Source organism: Macrobrachium rosenbergii, chromosome 3 (genome assembly GCF_040412425.1).
Source record: "Macrobrachium rosenbergii isolate ZJJX-2024 chromosome 3, ASM4041242v1, whole genome shotgun sequence".
NCBI lineage: Eukaryota > Metazoa > Arthropoda > Malacostraca > Decapoda > Palaemonidae > Macrobrachium > Macrobrachium rosenbergii.
In genome coordinates, this window is record NC_089743.1 from 74,204,971 (window position 1) to 74,232,470 (window position 27,500).

Here is a 27,500-nt window from a genome sequence, read left to right on the forward strand (position 1 = left end):
ATAATTTATATATATTTATAATATATATATATATATATATATATATATATATATATATATATATATATATATATATATATATGTATGTATGTATGTATGTATGTATGTATGTATGTATGTATGTATGTATGTATATTATATACATGTGTGTGAGTGTTTGCGTGTGGGCGAAGGTGGGTTGATATCGACTTTAAGTACAAAAATCTGAATTCAGCAGACATATGTACGACAATGTCGTATCAACTTATGCTTCTCTTGACAGCTGAATGACTAGCATCACTGAAAAGTCGTCGTCCCTCAACCAATCGATGGTTCGAGCTCACCCTGTGACAAATCGCTTATCACTGGTAAATTCTCCTTCGGTGAATGTTATTCCGAGGTTGAGTGAATTGGATATTAAACGACATTTGCAGCTTATTGTTCGTTAACAAACGCGTGCGTGTGCACACACACACATATATATATATATATATTATATACATATAAATGGATGTATGTATGTATGTGTGCATGTTCCAGCATAACTCTGAAACTCACTGAGCAATTTAAACCAGTCTTGGTATACTTATTTATTACTATCTGGAAAAGAATGCTGTGGGGATAAGACATCACTAGCACCAAAGGGCTTCAAAGGGGGTGGGGGTGGGAAGGGCTTGCCTGAAACGGGGCTGGTTCTGCCTGTAGACTTAGTAACTAAATAAACTCTACGAATTTATCATACCTCATTTCGGTATACATATGACTTACTATCTGGAAAATAATACTGTGTTGGTAAGACATCAATGGCACCAAAGGGGGTGGGGGTGGGAAGGGGGTGGCATGTAAAGATAACCGAATACGCAGATATTAGTGTCTAATCCACAGTTTTCAAGGTTGCTGAGATGAATGGTGACACTCCCGATGCCCTTCAAATCCAAGTTCAGCCCCGATAGGAATAAGGGGTGAAATATAAAATGTCAAAAATGCTGGGCAATGTAATTGAAGCAGCTATCTTAACAGGAATGGGATACAGTGAGAGAGAGAGAGAGAGAGAGAGAGAGAGAGAGAGAGAGAGAGAGAGAGAGAGAGAGAGAGAGATATTGGAAGTGAGAGAGAGAGAGAGAGAGAGAGGGAGAGAGAGAGAGAGAGAGAGAGAGAGAGAGATTGAGAGTGTGACTGTGGACAGATAAACATACAGTCTGTTCTTCCGATCATCTTTGCGCATTTCTTAATTATTGAAATTATTCTTAAAAGCCAAATCATATCTCTCTCGAGGAGGAAAACAACTAAATGCAGATATGCTTGTGATCTATGCAAATGCGTGCACATACGTAATTATATAAAGGAAAGGTTATCAACGGCTCCCTGCATTGGGTGGAGTATAAAACTGAACAACCGCAAAACTAAAAGTTATCATGTATAGTTTTCCATGATTTGCTTTACGTATATAACACTTTACTTGGTCATTCTCGATATTTGATGATACAGCACTCGGTCTTACCTTGAACTCTAAGCATTTTTTCCTTCACAGTCCGTGAAAAGCGCAACAAATGCTACCAGAACAATAGGCAACGTTTCTTAGGATTCTTGTATCTGCAGAGATGATACAAATCTTTTGTTTTTCTGCATCTGGAAAATTGTCCTACCATCTGGATGTCAGCCGCCACCCGGATCTTCGCCTTTCAGGCCACGATTCCACGAAGTGGTCGTTTCATTTCTTCCAACAATGGTAACTTTTTGTAGACCACCGCCTGAAGATTTCCCGTTTGGTTTATATCAGTATGTTAAAAAGTACCTGAGGCAGGTGGCGTGAGAAAAGCAGATAAAAGAGCTGTCAGCAGCTGAAGTTAAGCGTTTCCGTCCTATAAAGGAAGCTCGCGTCTTCTAGATCCTGCAACAATGTAAACCATCACCTGAGGGTTTCCTTTATGGCTATATACTCTAACCTGCTTTTCAATGAGGAACTTCCTTCAGAACTTTAAGTGACTGTTTACTAGGAACTAAGCGACTGCTACTTGCTGTGCAGATCAGATTCTTCATTATGCTAAAATGTCAGGTGGTTTTAGCATCATAATACCAGAAAGTTTTCATGCCGTAATCTTCAAACCCGTGAAAAGGTACTATTAGCAATATTAACAGAGAGGCCATACATTATTTCCCATGTGTTTTTTACTAAAACATGTGTACTTTTTATTTACCGCCGTGAACTGGGCTTTACAAGGTTCAGTCTAACTGTCTGTTACCAGGCCTATCAGAAAATTAATAAATGAATTTTGATGAAGCTGAATGAAAACATTAATTGGATGACACCCTCTAACCATTGCCAAAGAAGTTTGTATGTGTGCTTATTTTTTTATTTTCTTATCGAGTGGATGGCATGATCTTGTGAAAAATATTGTAGTAAATATTTTTGATGAAACTGTCAATACATTCATTTGTTAAATTCCTCTAGAGTCTAGATGATCAACTGTGTCAGCGAGATTAAGAGAAAACTAATAAAATTATTTTTTGCATCAGAATTAGTGAAACTAACTATATAACCCCCCTCATAGAAGATTTAACAATATTCTCCTTATCAACCAAAACCGACCTTCATAAAATTCCATCAATAGTATCGTGTTATGAAGAAAGTCACACAAATTCCATCAAAATCCGTTTCCTTTTCTTTCACGAAAAACTTGATTTGGTTCCATGTCTCTTCAGAAGATGTAACGAAGTGTTATTGGCGGATTTCAGTGAAGTTATACGGAACGATAGGCTTCCTTCCAAGAAAGAGTGAACAGATTTAGAGAGGTATACGAATCCTATATTATTTTGTTTTGGCAGAGGTATGCGCTGTCTTGATAGCTTTTCAGCATACTGATTGTAGAAGTAGAAGCTTTCTGTGCAAGATAATGGCACTGTAATACTACTACTACTACCACTAATGCTTGTAATAATAATAGTTCAGTATCATACTTAAGTTACTTATCCTTGAAGTAGCACAGAATTTATCCGGTCCGATTTTAATACTTTGGTAGAAGTTGTGAAATCATGACCAATACTTCTTAAGGTATAAAAAACTTATAGATGTGGCAGACACACACATCCATATAAGTATGTATGTATGTATACTGTGTGTGTATGTATATATATATATATATATATATATATATATATATATATATATATATATATGTGTGTGTGTGTGTGTGTGTGTGTGTGTGTGTGTGTGTGTGTGCATTTATGCATTGTATGTAAGCAGACATTCTAAGATTTTATGACTAAAGTAAAATCAAATATACAATGACTGAAGAAGAAATTAGTATGTCCATTTTTCATACTGATAAGAAGTGTTTGATAATGTTTGCTTACGCACGCATTACCCCTTAATTGTCCATTACCATAAATGCAGCTAGATACATACATACATAAATTGTGAATGTGGTTTGAATTGTATATGTACAAAACATTAAGCCTTTTCCAAATATAATGAATTCAAGTTCTAACTTGAAACTCTGAAAACTAAAAATTTCACAAAAGAAAACAAAATTAAATAAAAACTGTTGAGGACACTCTAATCACCAAAATGTCCTCAGGTCGAAAACAGAATTTGCTTTGGATACATCAAAAGAGAAATGTTAGAAATCCTTCCTATCTCCCAACTTCTCAAATAATCTGTATACGGAAGAGCATCCCCTTTATGCAATTCACTGAAATGTTTTTCCAAAATTATCTGATTTCGGCTTTACGCTTACATTTCTGGATTCAGTGAGCTGTGATATATAAATAAATATATATATACTATAATATATATATATATATATATATATATATATATATATATATATATATATATATATATATATATATATATATATATATATATATATACACATTAGCTGACAAACCCAGTGCTGCCTGGGAAAACTCTGAATGACAACTGATCAACTCTCTCTCTCTCTCTCTCTCTCTCTCTCTCTCTCTCTCTCTCTCTCTCTCTCTCTCTCTCTCTCTCTCTCTCCTGTTAAGATAGTTGCTTCAGTTACATTGCCCAGCATTTTTGACATTTTATATTTCACCCCTTCTCACCCCCCATTCCTATTGGGGCTGAACTTTCACTTGAAGGGCATCGTGTATGTTACTATTCATCTCAGCAATCTTGAAAGCTATGGTTTAGACACTAATATGTCTTTTACATTTTATTTTTCACCCCTTCTCACCCCCCCCCTCCCCCCCACTACCCCGCTTCCTATCGGGTCTGAACTTGGACTTTAAGGTCATCGGGAGTGTCGTCATTCATCTCACCTACCTTGAAAACTATGGATTAGACACTAATATCTGTCGTTTTCAGTTATTTTTACATGTCACCCTCTTCCTACCGCCACATTATTCTTTTCCATACAGTAAGTCAGATGTAGACTGAAATTAAGTATGATAAATTTGTAGAGTTTATTGAGTTACTAAGTCTACGGGCAGAGCCTGCCCTATTTCAGGGAAGCTCTTTCCACCCCAACTCCCTTTGAAATCCTTTGATGCTGGTGATGTCTCACCCCCACAGTATTCTTTTCCAGATAGTACGTCATATGTATACCAAGTTTGGTTGAAATTGCTTAATGCATTTCAGAGTTATGGTGGAACATACACAAACGCGTGCACACGCAACACACACATACATTCATTCGTTTATTATTTATATATATATATATATATATATATATATATATATATATATATATATATATATATATATATATTATATATATATATTTATATACATATACATATACATACATATATAGATATGTGTGTGTTCGCCCGCATGTGTGTATTCACGAATAATGAGCTACAAATGTCGTTTAATATCCAGTTCACTCAACCTCGGAATAATATTCACCAAAGACGAATTTATGAGTGATAAGCGATTCGTCACCAGGTGAGCTCGAACCACCGAATGGTTGAGGAACGACGACTTTTTAATGATGCTAGTCAAGAGAGGTATAAGTTGATACAGATACTGTCATACATATGTCTATCGAATTCAGATTTTTGTACTTAAAGTCGATATGAACCCACCTCCGCCCACACACAAACATTCATTCACACATGCACGCACACACACATATATGTATATGTATATATATATATATATATATATATATATATATATTATATATATGTATATATATAATATATATGTTTGTACATATATATATATATATATATATATATATATATATATATATATATATATATATATATATATATATATATATATATATATATAATATATATATATGCGGCCAAAAGATTCTGAACAAAAGATTGTTGATAGCCGGGTTGTGTCTCAAACTGAACATCGTATGGCCTCTTTATGGGCTGAAGAATTGGAGAGTGAAGTAAAAAACAGAAAATATCCCGAATAAAACGAAATTACTTTGCAATACACACGGAAGATAAATGTGATAGTTTTCTGATTCCATTATGCCTGTTTGTTATTTATTTTTGGATTCATTGAGCTGAGAACTAAAACAAGTACAATTCTTTTTCATGGAGATAAGAATCATTACTGTGGAAAGTAGCAGCGATAGATGGCCCATGATCCTCATTTTTCTTTAATGGAGAAATTGTAGCACTTATCTTCTGCCATTGTGAATAATGATAAGGGAGTGGTGGGCGGAAGAAGAAAGTTAATGGATATCTACTGATGCTCGAATATCCAGTACTTTAAAATTTTTTTTTTTTTTTAAGGTGAAAGTTGATTTATTTTTCTACATACTTTGCTTAGCTACATTATTTTGGATGTCTTTTAACTAACCTAATTAAGGGCCATCCTTTTTGTACATTTAGAGATTGTCAGAGAAGGAAATATTTACAGTAAGTTGTAACTTTCATTTCATTTAAATTGTCTGCCAAAAAGATGGTGGAAATCATCAAATATGCTACAGTAAAGTAAGTTTTTCTTCTTTACCAATCAGCATGCCTTATAAATACAATGACATATTTGAATAATTTAATGTGCAGTGGCTATGCGGACTCTTTATTAATTGTCTTGATTCTGGGCCACATTTAATATGCAGAGTTAAACTGCTAAGAGTTATACGAGACACTTGAATTAATATTTTGTCCAACGTATTCTACTAAATTCATCAAGTTACTCCTGATTGTTTTATCTGGTTTCCTGAAAGTAATATTCAGGGACATCGTGGAAACTGAATGTGTGTGAATACATATCGGAGATTAAAGTTGAATAGGTCATTGTTATTAGTTTATAGGTTATAGACGATTTAATTTTAATTACTTCATCTGTTGACTATCCAATATTAGCTACATGAATTGAGCTTCGTTATTTCCAGGCCTGTTTAATAGATCAGAATATGACGGCATGTTTGTTGGACGTAACTTTGGACTGATTCAAATCGACAATAGGGAATTATAAAAAATATATTAATGATATTCTGTATGTTTATTCCCACTGAAATATTTTATTTCTATTAAGACGTCATTTAAAGAGATGTGGAGAAAAATTAAAAATTTTAGTCACAATAGAAGTTAAACTAAAGATTAGACGTGAAATTACGAGTTGTATCACTTTAGATAACTGTTATTAATTTTACGAAAAGCATGTTTGATTCAGTTGTGGTCTTTAAAGATATCGGTGACAATAAAAAATGATGATTATAATCACTTCATTAAGAAGAACAATTTTAGGAAGGTAATAAGGTTTTGAAGTTTTCATAGTTTTCCTTCTTGTCTCTTAATATCGAGAAACGCTCGACAGCGTGCGTGTTTATTCTTCTGGATTGACAGTAACGATTTGCCAAGTCGTCATATCCGTAACGGAGATTCATGAAATAAACCATATTGTCAGCGGCCGCTATTTCCTACAACTTTTGCGTCAGTGAACGATGTTTTTAGTTTACACAGCGTTACGTAATACTGGGATAGAATACTGGATGGCATATGTTCAGTATTTTTTGTGGGAACAGGTTTAGAATCTGTTGAACAGAATGATCGGAACAGACCTAGTCGCATTTTTTTTTTTTTATATTACCGATTTTATCTCGCTCAGTTATAGTAGACATGAATATTCTTATATATAAACTATCCTTTCTTTGTGCCTCTTATTATTACATTTGACTCTAATTTACGTCTAATATAAACTTACGCTCTGTGGACCTAGAGATCATGTGTTTAGTAACACTAACTTGGTTATTAGCGTAAGTGTCTGCGTTTGTGTGTCTGTGCCGTTAGTCGACAATGTTTTCAAGTTAATTTATTTGAAGTGGATATGTATTAAATTTACTTTAATCACCTAGGAGGAGAGGCTTAGTGCTTTATCTATTTAATTTTGTCACTTTTTGAAATGGGGCAGGAAGATGGAATATGTCCGTTTGATAAATTATAAATTACAGTACATATAAATAATTGAAAAGATGGTAATTACTTTGATGATATCGCATCCTGTGATAATGATAATATGATGACACGAATACTATATGCACACGATTAGGTAGAAGGGATTCCGAACGTATTAATGCATATCTCGTCCTCCGGCACCACTTTTTAAGTCTCTCTCTCTCTCTCTCTCTCTCTCTCTCTCTCTCTCTCTCTCTCTCTCTCTCTCTCTCTCTCTCATTTCCTTCCGTACCGTTTTTCAGGTTTTCTGTCTTTCTCTCTCACGTCGTGTGAGCGCGTGTGTAAAACTTCCCCAAGAAAGAGAGGAAGAAGAAGAGGAGGGCCAACCCTCTAAAAGGAAATCCAGTCAGGTGAATGGACATCATTATCAAGGCTCTACAGAGACATCTTCCCATTTCACCTCTATTTATCTCGCACCGCGGGTCTCCCAGAGCCTCATTATTTCCCTCAAGTGGGATACAAGAGAGAGAGAGAAAGAGAGAGAGGAAGGGAAGGAAGGAAAACTACTATATTTATCGAAATGACCCACTTTCAACATTAGTAATGGTTTGATTTTAAACAATAGAGACTTGTCACCTTCAGCGCTCTTTTGAGATGTTTTTATTAGGGGACAGAGATTTTCACCTGTGTTTAGTGTTTTTTGTTTAACGCGTTTAAGATGATAAGTGTTTTATAATTCTTCATGATTAATTTTGCAGATTTATAATCAACAGATGTGCATGTTCTCACATTTTTTCTAGTGTCATTCATGATTTCTTCTCAGAATGATAAATAGTTAAATATGCGTTTTGATTGAGAATATGTTCTCAGAAAAAATAGCGACAAGGCACATCTTGTTAAGATCAGAATACTTTAACAACTAAGATGAATGTAAAAATATTAAAAACATTAGACGGGAAATTATGCTGAAAAATAAAACTTGAAAAATAGATCTGTAGAGTAATTTATTTAACGCAACACAATTCGTTATTTGTGTGCCCACCTTGTATGGGTCTAAATATGAGATTCACTTTAATTTCTCTGTGAATGTGGACAGCGCTTAGCAGACGATTTTCATATCATCTGACTACCAAGACTAGAAGACAAAAAACAAAATCCTTAGTCAGAAGGTTTGAGCTTAAGGGAGGAAGGAATAACGCTAATAAAAAGTCCACTACTTCTATGTACTCCGCTGACCCTCGAACCAGTTTATAACCAGTCGTTTCCAGCACCAGATTCCACCAGATTGCTGTGGTTTACCGTATCTCAGTAACTTCGTCTACTTGTTGGTGTTCTTCGGTCTATCGTAAGCTTCTCAGTAACTTAGTCTACTTGTTGGTGTTCCTGGGTCTATCGTAAGCTTCTCAGTAACTTAGTCTACTTGTTGGTGTTCCATGGTCTATCGTAAGCTTCTCAGTAACTTAGTCTACTTGTTGGTGTTCCATGGTCTATCGTAAGCTTCTCAGTAACTTAGTCTACTTGTTGGTGTTCCTGGGTCTATCGTAAGCTTCTCAGTAACTTAGTCTACTTGTTGGTGTTCCTGGGTCTATCGTAAGCTTCTCAGTAACTTAGTCTACTTGTTGGTGTTCCATGGTCTATCGTAAGCTTCTCAGTAACTTAGTCTACTTGTTGGTGTTCCATGGTCTATCGTAAGCTTCTCAGTAACTTAGTCTACTTGTTGGTGTTCCATGGTCTATCGTAAGCTTCTCAGTAACTTAGTCTGCTTGTTGGTGTTCCAATAAAAACCGTCGAATTCCATCATCCTTCATATTCCCAAAGCCTCCTTCGTCTTTTTGTGTAATCTGAGACCAAACGTTAAGCCTCAAATACATATTTTCTGGATAACTCAATTTGCAGAACCTTCTGTCTGTAAAACACCAGTCCTGCGCTCTTCTTAATACTTTCAGTTTTGGTTATGGGTGCTTGGTAAAGTCCCAGTTATCATGTTATAATGGCACTGGTATTGTAATGATCATATAAGTTTGCAGTTTGGTGGCTCTTTGAAGTTTTTCGCTACACGGTTGGAAGCAAACTGTCGTGACACCTGTTTCCAGCAGCAACTCTCTTGATTTCGTTTTTGGATGTCACCTTAGTACTTAAGTACCAACAGTTATTATTGCTCACTCTGCTAGTTTCTTTTTATGCTAATTTTTATTTCTGACCTCTCTTAATATATTCATTATCATTTTTTTAACCCGTATATAATATACAGATGTGGAATGAGTTAAATCTGAGCGAGATAAAACTTGTTTTTAATACTGATTTCCTTTCGTTGTCTTTTAAGTACATCGGTAGGTTTTGGGATGGACATGACTTATATTATTAGAAGCTATGATCACTGGGGGCGCCTATGTAACTAAAAAATGCATTAATTATCCCTAAACTTCTACAAGGGGTCGTCCCAAAAAAGTTAACTAGCTAGGAGAAATAATGATTTCAACTTTTCATCATCAATTGAAAGCTTAAAGGGATGATCTAATGGAAAGAAATACACATAGCGGTATTTATCTGAGGAAATACTTGTTAGATGAAGATGAATTAATTAACTTTACACAATTTAAAACATTTTACGGTTGTGCTGAGAACGGGAATTTTGCTATTTTGCCTTTTCGATGCTGGTTTCATTATGAATTATGGCTGCATCAGCATAGGTAATATATTTCACCTTCTTAATTTTTTTTCTGCGGGTCATAACAAGAGCTCTATAAACCTATTGCACAGTACACTTTTTCCACTAATTTATGCTGCAAATTGATGTTTCTGTATCTTAAGTGAAATAAAGTTTAACTCCGGTTATGCCACAAATCAATAATAATAAGAATCAGGGAAGGCGACAGTCTCCGGTAATATTAAAAATTATGACTGCAGCAGGGAATTTAATGTTTTGTATGGTTTTTGTGTTTTTCTGGTAGTTCCCATTTGTAAAGGGGTAAGTTCGCATAGTGATTATATTTTATTCATTTTATCCAAGGAATGGTATGGTCACACTGTGACCTTTTAATTTTAATAGTTTTTAACATTTCTCTGCTCTTGGACAAGCATGTTCACACCAAAAATCGTGGATCTACTGAATTTTTGTACTGCTTCTTGTCTTTATTCGCGGGGTTTGGGCGAAAAGGAATGAGGCGAAGTTATGTAAAATTACCTCTGGATAGAGTTTTTCCCACGCAGGTCAGCTATATATCTCGATTGCTGCATGACAGGAGGGTCTTCTGCCTCAGGGCGTTTTGTTTAATGGACGGTTCCTGATCAATCGTGTCATCGTCAGGCGTTGTAGTTGTTAGGGTTTTCAAATGCTTTTAGGCATAAGTAGTGGCTCCTACATTATGATTTGGTAGGGTTTCTTCTTCAAACCAAAGAAGGAGTAAGGGACGAGGAGATGGTGGTTGACCTGAGTGCAGGCAGTGACATTCATGTTAGCTGGTAGGGTCTGGCTGGTCAGTCTGATATTTTTCTTTATAGTGGGACCTTTGTGAATGTTACTTGAAATCCTCTTGGGAAGTGCATAGTGGTCATCCAAGTTTAAGTTAATGGATAACTTTGGATATGGCATCAGAATAGGTAGAACGCGTTTTTCTTCCTAAAGATGCTGTGCCTGGGTGGACTGGATTATTCCTTTTCAAGAGACTAAACTATACATTTCTGTTTCTAATAATATAAGGTTGATGATTTGGTTATGGTTGTAAAGTTTGATGTACCTTGCAATGATTTTTAGCAGAGCACATTTATCTTCACAACATTTGAAGGTCATATTATGGTAATAAAGTTTGATAAGTGTTCTTTCTTGGGCGACCTTGTCAAGGTCCTTCAGGGTGGAGTGACTGTGTGAGTGGTGTGAAAGGGCTTTCTGAACAAATCTGATTATCTCAGTTTGCTTAAGTCCTTCTGGGAGCCCACTCCTGCTGTTAGGCAGAGCCTAAGTAGTTTTCCATTTTGTACACCTGTCTCGAAATTTATATCGTTTGGGAAATTAGGGCATCGAGGAAAGGAAGTTACCCATAATATGCTTATATCAGACATAGCAAAGAATACTAAAATCTTGAAATGCTTCTCTTGGATTTGATTTCATCTTTGGGGCCCTCCTTAAAGGAGATATCATCAATGTACCTGCATTTGGTGGCCAAGGCAGGTATCCTGGTGAAAACGCTCTTTGTAGATGCTCATATAAAAGTTGGCAAACTATATGCCCACAGAAGACCCTGTGACAGTGTCATCTTTCTGGATATACACTTGGCCTCTGGGTGATAAAAAATTTCTGTATTCTTGCTGATCATCTGCCAGGATCTAAGCGTGCGTTCCAGGCCGCCAGGATGAAAGATGCTGTCATTCCATTATAAGCAAGGATGATGTTGATAGCTTTAGTAATTGGCATGTTAGTGAACAAGGACTCGATGTTGAGGGACATGATCACACTGCTTGGCGGGGACTCCTTTATGGATCTGGGAAACTCGATGAAGGAAGAGAGGCTGTATTCACTGACAGACATATACACTGAAAAATTTCTTCAGCCCTTTTCCGAAATGGTATATTAGGGTATAATCCTTGTGATAGTTGGGGAGTGGGTGGTACCTCATAACGTTTCTACTGTTTCAGTGTTACTCTCCCATTTGCAAAGCCAGTATGTTTGCCACCTCTGATGACCTGCAGCCAATTCTCCTCACCAGGACTTCCACTAATGTGAATGAACCCAGAACCTTTACCATATCTCGTGACCACAGAGAAACGGCCGAAAACTTGTGTTTTAGAAGAGATTTAATTAAACTGATACTTAATATCCTGTTTCCTTGTGTTCTTGCAATAATATTCATAGTCTGGTCAAACTAAGTATAACTATGTTGCCTACTTTTGCTGCTCCAGGTACTGAAGTTTTTTGCTGAAAGCTGAAGTGGTTGAAAATTTGCTTTTGTCTTTGGGTAAGAAGTGGCAAGTAGAGCTAAGGTGTTAATTTATACTCTAGACCATATGCAGAGCTATCATGAAGCCAGAAATTTACTCTGTTATTTTTTCGTTGCCAGAAGCTCGTTGTTTGCTTCTGTCAAGAAACTAGCCAAGTTACATTTAAACTGAAGTTCATTTTTACTTTATTTTTGTGAAGATGTTTACAAACTTGTCACTAGTTTGAGCACTAAAAATTTAGACAGAGAATTTCTCAGTTTTTTTGTTCGGCAAGGAATGAATGGCAGATTTAAGAAACTTTTAGTCCGAATTAAAATGAGGATTAGATCTCTTTTTCATTAACTTTGAAAAATTTTCACAACAAATGGGTGGTATGCAAATGTTTAGACGTTTTATAGAATATGTTAACATGATTATTGTTGTATAATTGGATTTGCTATTTAACTAATGACAAGGACCATGTAAACCAAACCTGCATCTTTGGTGAATTAAAACATGTTGATAAGTCTTTACCAATAGCCTCTGTAAAACGTCGTCTTATAAAACTGAGAAGTTGCCAAGGAAGTAATAAGTGATTAGACAATGAACGTATATCAAAAGCTGTGGAAAGCAGAAAGTTAAGATGACATGTGACTAGAAAAAATATAATAATCATGGCCAACAGAATTCCTCCGTCTCAACCAACAGTAAAACATTTGCCATTGTGTCACCATGCTTAATTTAGGACTATATTGGCTCTTGTATGATATATGTTCTTGACTGTGTATGCGTAAGTCGAAATAAACTCTCACATTCTTCGATAGTTGACAATCGGATCTTTCCGATGTGGGGTTGAGGTCATGCACTTCTTTATCGAATATAAAACGCGGAGGGGGGAAAACAGTAAGCTAAGGATTCCTCACATCTTGCGCAAACACACACATTATATATATATATATATATATATATATATATATATATATATATATATATATATATATATATATATATATATATATATATATATATATATATATATATATATAGATATTTATATATATATATACTGTTATATATATATATATATATATATATATATATATATATATATATATATATATATATATATATATATATACATATATAAATATATGTATATATATAATATAAATATATATGTATATATACATATACATAGCTGTTAAAACATATGTGCAGAGACACAGGCACGAATAAAATCCCCTACGTTGCCGAGGTACAAAACCCCTCAGTCAGGTAGGGGTAGAAATGAGGTAAAGGAGTCCAAAGGAGAACAGGATACAAATAACTGTCCAAGTTGTAAATAGTGTTATTGGTCTAAAGAACCTCTTACTTTAGAGAAATACGATGATGCTTCTACTGGAAAAAGTTCAGATAATCAAAGGAATTATTTACACAAATTAGAAGAAACCAGACACACTAATTTTCCCAAAATATAACGGTAGTCACGAAGGTAATGAAAAGTGATGAAGTAATGCACATGGCGAGGGCTAACAGATCTGGTGCTTGGGTAATATTTAATAACAGTGATTATATAGGAAAATGCGCAGTGTTTAGCGCAATGAAAATACATACAATGAACTAAATAAAAATCGTATGGAAAATATGAGCAATAATTTGGAGAAAGATGTCGAAGAAGTAATAAATAGAAATAAAAACCTGATGAAACATATTTCCCAATTAGGCCAATTTTTAGGTGTGCATCTTGTGCTTTATACAGTTCAGCAGAATGCCTAATTGATATTCTTAATCCAGTGGTTGATATCACTTCGGATATCAATATAAAGAACAACGTAGATTTAATAAATGAACTGAATAATGCACAGAGCAATCGTGATTCCAGGCTTGCGTGTTTTGAAGTAGTATTGACGATCTGTTAGAATGTTTATCTGTTACGTTAGAGAGCAGACGGGTGGATATACGTTCTCAAAGAACACCTAAAGAGAATAGATATGAATATTTGTAAAGGAATGCAAATTTGAATGTAACTGGAAATATTACTCTTAGTATTTACTTACGGCTATGGGAAATCGTCTATATCTAGTTTGAAGCAGTTTGTATTTGGAATTTTTAAAAATCAGAATATTAAGTATTTTCCCAAGGAACAAAGGGTTAATATCTACCTGTATGTCTGCCCTTCTTCATTCTCATTCCTTTCACGGCAACTCGGGAAAGAAGTCGCTTTTCGCATCAAATGTTTTTAGAGCATTAACTGTATGCAGCCCTGAATACATTGATGAAATAAACAAAAATCATGAGTACAGGCAAGTAGTCAAAATTAGATAAGTACAGTAAATAGACATTTTATGTTAAAAACAGTACAGGAACAAAAATATTGCTTTTGCTACTACATAGCAATGATTTTTAAAAAAAGGTCATAAAAACGCTCCGGACAATACCAATGGATAGTGAGAGCAATCATTAGTTAATCGGACAAGTGTTTAAAAAATAGTTGTTCTAGCAATAATGGGGTTAGATATATAAGAAACATATATATATATATATATATATATATATATATATATATATATATATATATATATATATATATATATATATATATATATATATTGTATATATATATATATACTATATATATCTATATATATATATACTGTATATATATATATATATATATATATATATATATATATATATATATATATATATATATATATATATATATATATATATATATATATATATATATATATATATATATATATATACACACACATATATATAAATAAACATATTTAAGTATATATATAAATTTATATATATATATATATATATATATATATATATATATATATATATATATATATATATATATTGTAATGTATATACATGTATATGTATATGTGTATTTCCTTACCTTTGGGAGTATTTCAGTTATTTAAATAAGACTAGCTGATTATTTGAGAAATATGTCCATCAAGTGATATATCAAATTTTTTCATTCCCTTGAGAACATTTCTTATAAACGTTATTTACTCTGATTGAAAAATGTGAAATTATTGGATGATTTAAAATGATTGTACGAGGTATTTTAGAATTGTATGAATTTAAAAAAAAACACTTCGTACAAAGTTTACAATATTTGTTTCATTATAAATGATAATTAGTGTAAACAAACATTGGTTTGCATTAATTGTTTTCAGTTAAAGCATTATGCCTCTCGCCTCTTGCTGCCATAAGGATATTCAGTATAAGCAGATGTTTTGCGATCTCTTTTCGTTAAGAATATTCAGTACTAACATTAGGCCCCAGTCTCTTTTCATTCAGAATATTTTGCTTAAACATTAGTCTATTAGTCTTTTTTGCTTTTGCACTGAGAATATTCAGTATTCATTGTTTTATGAACATTAGTCTCTTGGTGCATTGGCATTGATGGTATTTTTTTAGTGTAAAGGCAAGTCTCTTTTCGTTCAGAATATTTGATATAAACATTAGTCTCTTTGTCTTTTTTACATTGAGAATATTCAGTATGCATTAATCTTCTGGTCTCTGTATACAAAATATTCTGTGTGAACATTAGTCTCTTGGTTTCTTGGCATTGATGGTATTTAGTGTAAACTCTAGTACCCTGGTATCTCCATGTTCAGTACAAATATGAGTTTCCCAGTCTTTTTTCGAAAAGAATATTCGTATAATCATTAGCCTCTCAGTCTTTTTGCATCACTGATAATCATTATAAGTACGAATTTCTGAGTCTCTTTCCATTGAGAATGAATTCTGGGCTCCTGTCCTTTGTGTTAAGGATATTCGGCATAAACATGACCTTCTAGGACCCTTTTCAATAACATTATTCCGTATAAGTTTTATGTTATGTTTTTCTTAGAAATATATAGTATATATATATATATATATATATATATATATATATATATATATATATATATATATATATATATATATATATCTTCCAACCTCTTTTGTATTATGTATGTCTTACGAGAGTTAATTATGGTATGAATTTTCCTGGCTTATTGAAAATATACAGTATAGATAAAAGCTCTTTAGTAGCAACGTGCTTTATACAAGAAAGTTTCCTTCTCTTAAGAATATTGGTACTGAGATAAGTATTCTTATTTCTTTATGTTATGATTATTCTGTGTAGACAAAAGTGTTCCATTCTTTGGATATTGCCAACATTCAGGGAGTGCGTGATTTGTTGTAAAATTTCTCAGTATAAACGTGCACTCATTTGGATTATTTACATGCGAAAGTTTAATGTAGTTTTCCTTCATTTTCTGGACAGTATTTTGTTGAAACTATCCTCCTTTTCTGGTGTAAGTTTTGCGGATTTTTTGTATGACAGGTTTTCAGTACAGGTGTAAAAATTGCAACAGAAATTTAGACATGAATTTCCCATTCTTTATATTACTTGGCATCTATGAGGTGGTATCAGCACCCCATCGTGTATTGAACTTCACAAATGCCACACTAATTTCCTAACAAAATTTTAATGAACTTTATAAAGAGAATACTGAACTTATTTTTCTGTAGGGACATAATGGAAAAGTGAAAGTTTCAGTTTCTTGAAAAACGAAAAATTTCCCGTAAAATAGCCGAATGCCTTGCTTACAAAAATGTATATATCTGCTTGAATCAGATTTCTAGTGCAGCGGTCGAGACTGAAAGATGTCCAGTATTTTATAAAGCATAAAAAACATAAAAGAGCAACATTATGAGTTGTTCTGTAGTTGTGTTCTCTCTTCCTCGTTCTACGTATTATTATTTTTTTTCTTTAATTAATGACCATGTTACAGTTGTCCAACAGTTTTGCAGACATTCCTTGTGTTTCATGATGAATTATTATCTCAACGCATGTTGTAGCAATACGAACGTACACAATTTTTTCAGTTCCATAAGTTTGCAAATTAATTATCAGTTTCTCGGTGCTGTAGGAAGATATATAAAAATCATCAACATTAACCGTAAGGGCAGTAAGTGTGGTAATGTGTGTAAAGGAGTAGGAGGCCTGGTGTGGACCCTCAGATTTTATAGGCAACAGAAACGTACGTTAAGGACTGGATGGTTTCTGTAACCAACTTAAGCGTAAAGAAAATGAAATGTTCAAAAATGGGATTTCACGTTACTGTATGTACTGAAAATAAACGTTAATTTCAATGGAAAACTGATAACGTTTGAAAAATGATTAGATTACAAGTATTGTTGTATCATTAAAATGTAATTTAAACCATCTTACGATATTATGAAAGAATAAAATCGGATAAGTTATGCAGTTGCTAATTGGAGAATCACACGTGCTAGTAAGATACAAAAGTAGCCGAAGCGCATAAAGCACATTTAAAGGGAACATAAAATGTGTAATGAAAGTCATGACAGAGGTATCGGTTATTAAACGGATTATAAAATCCGTAATGAAATCCTTAACAAACTTGTTTATCACCAATTCGTCTGGCAGTGACATTAACTTACTATTTGGCATGTCACTTACATTTGCGTCGATTTTTTTTTTTTCAAACTTTTCACCTCATGGTAAACAGACGACCGCCATACAAGATAACAAGTAGATAAAGAGGGGAACGTGTCTTGTAAACAACCTTTCGTTTATTTATACCTGTTCATTACAAGGCACAAAGTCAGTTGCCCTACTTGGAGGAGTGATTTAAATGTGAACTGAACTTGAAATATGCTTATTTGCTGTGTAGACCACGCTATTCATACAAATTGTCTTGCACTTAAAGACAATAAAGAATATAAGATTAATGTATTTATGATTGGGTAGTATCTACAAATGTAAAATTACCATTGCTTACTAGTGAATGTATATATATTATATAGACAGGTAGGTAGATAGATATACATACATACATATGTATATTATATATATAAATATATATATATATATATATATATATATATATATATATATATATATATATATATATATATATATATATATATATATATATATATATATATATATATATATATATATATATATATAGCCTATGCATGTATGTGTTTAAAGTGCAACTACCCAGGCCAGAATTCGTACCAGGGCCTTTGGTTTGAATAGCGTCATCTAGTCGACATGTGCGTAAGTCACAAAACTTCATAGTAAGGTCATAATATTTCTAAGTACAGAACCTAAAGTCTACAGGAATATATAGTTACTCTAAGGCATAATGCATTCGATACAAAATGATAATTGTGAGTATAAAAAGATCAAAAGTCACGTTTGTATAAATATACTTTATATATATATATATATATATATATATATATATATATATATATATATATATATATATATATATATATATATACATATACATATACACATGTATGTAAATGTTTATTTACAATTGCATACAGGTGATTGAAGAATGTTGGACCATGCGCACACAAATAAACTGTACACAAGCAAAGCGCCCTGTTTTGATGTTTTTGGTAAATTAATCACTGTATATCAAAATGCAAAAGCCACATAACCATTTTAACCTTCGTGTCAGTGAACTGCTTTAGGGTTGCTGTGTGGTGCCAGTGTGAGGCGTCTCTTTCATGTCTTGAGATCGAGACATCATCAAGAACCCAGTGAAAAAAAAGATAAATAAATAAAAAAACAAGTGACGCATTGTGACGAATGTTGAATGTTTGGCACTCGGCTGCACGAATCCGAAAATACCCATCTATTTGCAGCCTGGTGGACGTTATGTTTTGACGTTTCTCCGCAATGTTCTGTTGGGGGTAAGGAATATTTCGTGTACGTTACTGTCATGGTTTCGATAAGCAATTCTGTACGTGTCTGGTAATGTCTGGCACGTACAGTGACGTTGAGCTTAAACCAGATGTGCGGTTCTTTACTGTAAGGATTCTTTGAAGGTGATTCTGCTTTGTTTATAGTGATACCTGAGTCTTTTTAGTGTCAGTGTCCGCCCTAACATGACCATTAAGTACCCTTTTCACATTCCTAATAATGTTCTGTTGCAATTTAGCGGAGTTAGGCTGAAACATTTGTAAGTTTGTGCATTCTTGTCACTGAATAATTTCGTGTCGCCCTCAAATGTCTTTCGGAAAGTAATTTTCGGTATGCAAAGCCAGATACAAAAACAATACGTTGTTGATCTCTTAAGTTTACTTCATTTCATACTTGTAGAGTACTTCATGGTCCAAAAATTGATTATTTGATATTTACGACAGATATCAATATAAAAAACAAAAACAAAACGAGAACACAAGACAATTTTAATATCGGAATGACTTAATAAAGGCCTGACCTCGAAGGAAGATATACTTTTGAATTTGAAATATTATGTAGCTCAAATATATACAACACTGACCCGGATTCTATCAGCTTGATAAAACCCCCATGCCCATCGTGATTTAATTCAAGTCCAAACAAGAACTCTCCTCTTTTTTCCGGTATGTGCCCGACACTCCTACCCAAAAGCCTAGTGGAGTACTACAGTACGGGTATTGAAACATGACTGTTTTCCCAATTGTTGCCACAATATTCACTTGAAAATATAATGAAAAGAAAGTAGAAAAGTAGACAGCACTAATGTATCAATAAGTGAAATTCATAGGAACAGAGGAGTAACGGTTCATTAAAAAGTGTTTCTATTGTGGTACCCTGCCTTGTGCGACAGGAACGGTGTTAAATGTCAACTGCATCAAATCAAACTCCAGCTCTTCCACTTTCACGCAGCCTGAAAGCGACACTGGAATTACCAAGTATCTGTTGCAAAACCAGCGTTTGATATCAGACACTTAAAACGTGGATGAAAAATATAACGAATACTGAAATAATGGTAACCACTGAAGCCATGAACAATTAGATGTTTGCTATCTAAATAGAATCTGTCATTGCTCCCAAACACCAACCGCGTAGAGGAAGCCTTCCTTAAAGGATTGTTAGTAAGTAATTCTAAATCGATGCAAGAAAAACTATATCCCCATCTGTATACGAAGAGAGAATGTTCTCAATGAAAGATGGTATTTTTTATATGACCCCCTACACTCTTAACATTTATGCTACAGCAATTAATGTAATCATTTAAACAAGAGCCAAAATTTTTGCCATTTGTATTAGAAGCTGGTTTTCCTGTTGAAGGGTAGGCTACGTTTGTTATTTCTAACAGGTTCACAAATGTTTACCCCAGTTATTGTCAGTAACATTTTTCCTTATATACAGTAGGAAGCCCAGTTAAGTCTAGTAATTCACGGAAAAATCGCGCTTTTTGCCAAGAGGATGAAGAGTCTTGTTATGTGACGAAATGCACAGGCATTGATTTGGTCAACATGGCCACGGTTTTCACAGTTTTCATCGCAGTCATGTCATAAATCGCATGCTTATATTACGAGAATAAATCTCGATTTGTTATAGCGTGAAAACCCAGCTGGCGTCAAAACGATTAATTTCAAGAGAGGAGACTTCCCGCTGAAATACATATGGAGTGGATGACGGCTGAAAGAGATTCAAGTTTTTAACACTTCGCACTTGATAGGAATTTATTGGTCTCTAGTTCGGTCGTTCAATTGATTTTATATCAAGTGTCACTTGCAGTCTTTCAGGAAATATTCTCTTATTCTACTTTTCTCTATTCCATCGTATTCATTTTTCCATTTTTCATTTTATGTGCCGTTTTAATTTTTCTGTTTCCAATTGTTGTTTATGTTTCGTTCTTTTATCTTGGTTTTTCCACTATTTAATGGTTTGTTTCTTTTCTTCCTATATACCTACACAACCATAGTTTTTCCCATCTTCTGTAATAATGACAGCATTGAATTTTGCATACATCTGGTAAACTCGTACCCTCTTGGGTATTTTCAGTACTAGACATTCAGGAGTAAAACAGCCACTTTTCTTAGTCTAAAGCGGTGAAAAACTTTTGAGATTACTTTCAGTACTTTGCCAGCTTTTCCATTAAGCGCAGTGTTAGCAAAGTATTGGCATTCACCCTGAACATACTAACCAAATAGGAAAATCTTATATATTGGAGTATCCTCATCACTCGAGAGAATTTATAACTAGTTATACCACGCGCGTACACAAATATATATTCATACACACATATATATATTTGTGTACACAAATATTTGTATATTTACATACATTTATATATATATATATATATATATATATATATATATATATATATATATATATATTTATTTATTTATAAAAGTGAATGTTTGATGTATGTATGGAATGTTAGTATGTAAGTATGTATGTAACCTTGTGCTCTATAGAAATCAGCACCGCTTCACCGAGCTAGACCAAATTTGTCACGTGGCCATCATTTGACCCAAGTAGGCCTATTATCCAAACCCGAACCCCATTCCCCTTCCCCTTCCCCATCCCTTTGTAACTTACGTGGTAACCGCTGGACCGATTTAGACAAAATTTGGCACGTGGCGATCATTTGACCCAACTTAGATAATAGGGTAGGTTTAGCCTGTATCGATATACGAGTATACTCGTATATATATATACATATATTATATAATATATAAATATATATATATATATATGTGTGTGTGTGTGTTATATACATATGTTATATTATTATTATTATTATTATTATTATTATTATTATTATTATTATTATTATTATTATTATTATTATTCAGTAGATGAAACCTATTCATACGGAACAAGCCCACAGGGACCATTGACTTGAAATTCAAGCTTCCAAAGAATATAAAATGTGTTCATAAAATGATTAATATGTGTATATATATATATATATATATATATATATATATATATATATATATATATATATATATATATATATATATATATATATATATATATATATATACTGTATATATAGAGATATATATATATATATATAGATTTATATATATATATATATATATTATATATACGTATATATACATATACTATATATATAGATTTATATATATAGATTATATATAAAAGTGAATGTGCGTATATTTGTTTGTCCACTATAGAAATCCGAACTGCTAGATAGACCCAGACAAAAGGTTTGTAACTCAAAATCAAGCCCTTGCCCCTTGACGGACATACAAACACAAACAAAACAAATGAAATTTTCGTATTTACGTCACCTTTCCTTCAGCTTTTTGGGTTAATTCTCATTTTTCACCTGACGCTCCACCTTTTTTTCCCGGTGCTGTCAGACGTATTATTTCATCAAACTCCTCCCATTGCAAACCCTATAATCAGTTTAGTACATCCAAAAAATTAAACAGATGTGTTTGACTGTAGTAGAATTACTTTCATTCAGTCATAAAGCAATGTATTTCAAAATATAACTTCTACCACCACACCAGTCAGATCTTATAATTCTGGCCATGGAAAAAAGTAGTAACAGACCAAATGTTTTTGACAGGCTTACCCCCCTCACACCCCCCTCACTAAAAAACTATTCGCCACAAAATTACCACATTTTTTTTCAGTGTTCATCTAAAGCCAAATGTATCTTAATCATACCCTACCAATAAAATACAAATTCCTATGTACCTTGTGGTACTACCATCATCATATCTAAGTACTTAATCCACGAAAAAAATGGGTAGTTAGGGCATAAGTTTGAAGATCAAGAACTAATTCATCACCATCCACACATGTGTTTTAGTACACCAAATGATTCTGTGACAGAAATTACCATATTTTTTTCAGTGTTAATCTTAAGCCAAACGTATCTCAATTAAACACTGCCAATAAAATACAAATTCTTACATACCTTGAGGTATTACCATCATCATAGAACGAATCTCCTTCGATTTGTTGTGCAGTGAATTTCACGTAATGGATAAAAGGTCTGTCTACTGTTGAATTGGAGACAGACACAAATGCACAGACACATCCGAGCACGAATCGTAGAAGTATTAAGGTCTTTGGTTTATTGTCTTTGTTCAGTGATGTCGTTTATTCTTTTCAAATATGGGAACGTAACTTCCTCCCCCACCCCCAATATCGAGAATTTCTATGTTAGCAGACTAAATGATTCTGTGACAAAACTACCCCTTCATTAAAAAATTACTCGCGACGACATTACCACATTTTTTTCAGTGTTCATCTTAAGCCAGACGTATCTTAATTATACCGTGCCAATAAAATACAAATTCTTAAGTACCTTGAGGTATTACATCATCATATCTAAGCACTTAATCCACTAAAAAGTCACCATTTATCGACAACTCCTATGTTAGACCATTCAGACTTCGGCCTACGCTTTCCCTCAGAAACGCCAAAGGAAACTGAAACGTGTTCGTTAACATGCACAGGAAACCCAAAACAGTTGCAGCTCTGTTTACGGTGCCTAAAATTACCAATGTGATAATATAATTTAATATTTATGTAGACAAGGGACACTGTATCTTAATAACTTATGGATATTCTGAAGCTATTTGTCAAACTGACTACCTACCATCTAGGTTTTATCTTCCCTTCCCCCTTCCCTTTTCCTTTTTTCCTCCCCCTTCCCTCCCCATACCCATATAACTTCCTCCTTCCCCTTCCCTCCCATTCACGCTCCCATCCCCCTCCCCTCCCTCCACCTTCCGGAAAACTTCCCTTCTCCAACATTTCCCCTCCTCCCCTCCCCTCCTTTCCCATTCCCCCTTCCTTTAACTTCTCACTTCTTTCCCCCTTTCTCCTCCTCCTTCCCTATTTCCTCCCCCTCCCCTCGCCCTTCCCCTACCCTCTGCCCTTCCACTGGCCGTAGACTGTTATTCAGAGTTCTAACGGGCCTACCCGTAGGTTGTTATTCAGATTTCTTCCAGGCAGCGCCGGGTTGGTCAACTCGTGTATATATATATATATATATATGTATATATATATATATATATATATATATATATGTGTGTGTGTGTGTGTGTGTGTGTGTGTGTGTGTGTGTGTATTGCAAGCGGTCCCTAAATGTTATGGCCTATCCTTTCCAATTCTTTATTCACGCCAGCAATTGCAAGGTTTTCTTCTCGTTCGTGTTAATACTGACGAATTGTACATCTTTTCAACAGCCTATAAACATGTGTCTGAACACTCTCAAAACCCACTGATCCATCCCTTCACCTACTGTAATAGTTTTATCAGTGCTGTTTATCGCCACTTTTATCACCCTTTTAGTTCTTATGCCACTTACATTGCGCAATGCCACTTACATTGCGCAAACAATTTATCTTCTTAGATTCAACGTTTTCTTTTTTCATGAGGATGTTTAATCCACACATCATCTCCATAAAGTAGGGTTGGTTGAACAGTCCCTTATGCATTCAAACATTGATTTCCGTAGATACTCCTAGATTCTACCCTATCTTTAATTCGCATCTTGCTACCTTCCTTGCCTAAGCTATTCTGTAACTCACCTTTTCTCTCAACATACCATCATATAACTTTAAAGAAATCATTCAATACAGCCTTGTGAGCACTTTGGGCATATGAAGAATATCATCCCCTTGCTAATCTCATTTACGAGAAACTTGGTTGCCTCACTCTCGGCTTAAAAGGAAAGGTGTGTCATTTGAGCACCTGTGTATTAAGTGATTAGCTTATAAGACACCTTTTTGATGTTGCAATACTTTCCAGCCACTGACCTTCATATGACAAAATAAAAAGCATTTCAGGGTTATTGTAGACAAGAAGTCAGTAAGACACGCTGATAATAGAAGTCAGTGAAAGGGATTGCAAAATTGGTATTAACATGAATTTTTATATTTGTATATTTATTTTGTTCCGGAAAATTTGACCCATGTAAGATGTTTGATAGTTTTATGTAAGAGATGATCTGAATATTATAAAAAATTCCGAGGTAACGCTTCATCAATTAACATGTTTACAGTGCGATTGCATCATATTTCATGGGAAAAATTAATTCTCCATAACTCACTTCTGTTTAATATTACTCTTTTTTTACGTATTTCATAAAAATGACAGTGATCTCATGACATCTATAAAAGGTTAGCTTTGCTGTCTGTTCTTTAGAAATGTAAAGTTGTGTTGGCCTTTAGATACTTATTGAATAGTTTACTCTCCTTATGAAATACTCAGCAAGTTGTAAATAACCTTTCTTCAAATAATGTTAAATTGATTATGTTTTGTATGGATAATTTCAAAACTTGAATAGTGGAGGTTCTGTTTTAAAGTAAAAACGTTATTTTTCTTCTTAATAATTTGCTTTTCTATATTTCTTTCAGGTATGTAGGAGTGGCGCTGTTTTTTAAGTAAGTAAATTTAATATGACAATGAATGTATTAGCCGTTTTGTGATTAAGTATGAACTTGTACAGGTTTGTATTTGAACTTACATTTTTCTAAAAGAATGGCGTAACTTGTGAGAATATTTTTCTAAAAGGATGGTATAATCTGTGAGATTATTTTTCTAAAAGGACTGTATAACTTGTGAGAATATTTTTCTAAAAGGATGGTATAACTTGTGAGATTATTTTTCTAAAAGGACTGTATAACTTGTGAGAGTGTTTTTCTAAAAAGATTGTATAACTTGTGAGAATATTTTTCTAAAAGAATGGTATAACTTGTGAGAATATTTTTATAAAAGGATGGTATAATTTGTAAGAATATTTTTCTAAAAGGATGGTATAACTTATGAGAATATTTTTCTAAAAGGATGGTATAACTTGTGAGAATAATTTTCTAAAAGGATGGTGTAACTGTGAGAATATTTTTCAAAAAGGATGGTATGGCTTGTGAGAATATTTTTCTAAAAGGATGGTATAACTTGTGAGAATATTTTTCTAAAAGGATGGTATGACTTGTGAGAATGTTTTTCTTAACGGATGGTATAACTTGTGAGAATATTTTTCTAAAAGGATGGTATAACTTGTGAGAATAATTTTCTAAAAGGATGGTGTAACTGTGAGAATATTTTCAAAAAGGATGGTATAGCTTGCGAGAATATTTTTCTAAAAGGATGGTATAACTTGTGAGAATATTTTCTAAAAGGATGGTATGACTTGTGAGAATGTTTTTCTTAACGGATGGTATTTTCTGAGAATATTTTTCTAAAGGATGTTATAACTTGTGAGAATAATTTTCTAAAAAGGATGGTGTAACTGTGAGAATATTTTCAAAAAGGATGGTATAGCTTGCGAGAATATTTTTCTAAAAGGATGGTATAACTTGTGAGAATATTTTTCTAAAAGGATGGTATGACTTGTGAGAATGTTTTTCTAAACGGATGGTATAACTTGTGAGAATATTTTTCTAAAAGGATGGTATAACTTGTGAGAATAATTTTCTAAAAGGATGGTGTAACTGTGAGAATATTTTTCAAAAAGGATGGTATAGCTTGTGAGAGTATTTTTCTAAAAGGATGGTATAACTTGTGAGAATATTTTTCTAAAAGGATGGTATAACTTGTGAGAATATTTTTCTAAAAGGATGGTATAACTTGTGAGAATATTCTATAAAAGGATTGTATAACTTGCGAAATATTTTTCTAAAAGGACTGTATAACTTGTAAAAATATTTTTCTAAAAGTGTGGTATAACTTGTGAGAATAGATTTCTAAAAGAACAGCATAATTTGTTTATCACGTTTTACACCATCCTGCGTAGGATCGCACCCACTGGGAATCGGTGTCTCGAAAACAACTCTTCATTTCATCACATTTGACCGAAGGATGTCAGTCCAAAAAACAGTCTTTGAAGTTCCTTAACCTTTCAGTTATATTCGTACCCTGCAAAGATCTCATTAAGGATTCGGTTTAGTAATTATTCATGTGGTGGTTGGACGGAATGATCAACCGTTGTTGTTCGAGAATCTTATCTCTGATGGTGGCCACAGCTGATTTAATTTCGCGAAAAAAAAAATCACAAACCTTTCTTTGTTGTGATTTGCGTCATTGAATTTCCCTTTCTCTTGTTAAGCATATAAAAACCAAGTATCTTAGTGTATGTTTTTTTATTATAAATTAGGAGTGGAATTAATTGTCTTTGCCCTCAGGTTTGACCGATTTATTTAAGGTATATTTAGTTATGATGCAGAAAGGTCTTCGTTTGTGTGTTTATGTATGTATGTATATATATATATATATATATATATATATATATACATATATATATATATATATATATATATATATATATATATATATATATATATATATATATATATAAAATCACTTAATATCAAATTCACTGTTCCTTGGGGATAAGACTCTCAAACGGTGTAAGCTATTTCCAGGGCGTAGTGAATTCGTTACCAATTGGCATTTATTTGTAGTTTCATATTTTTAGCAAAAC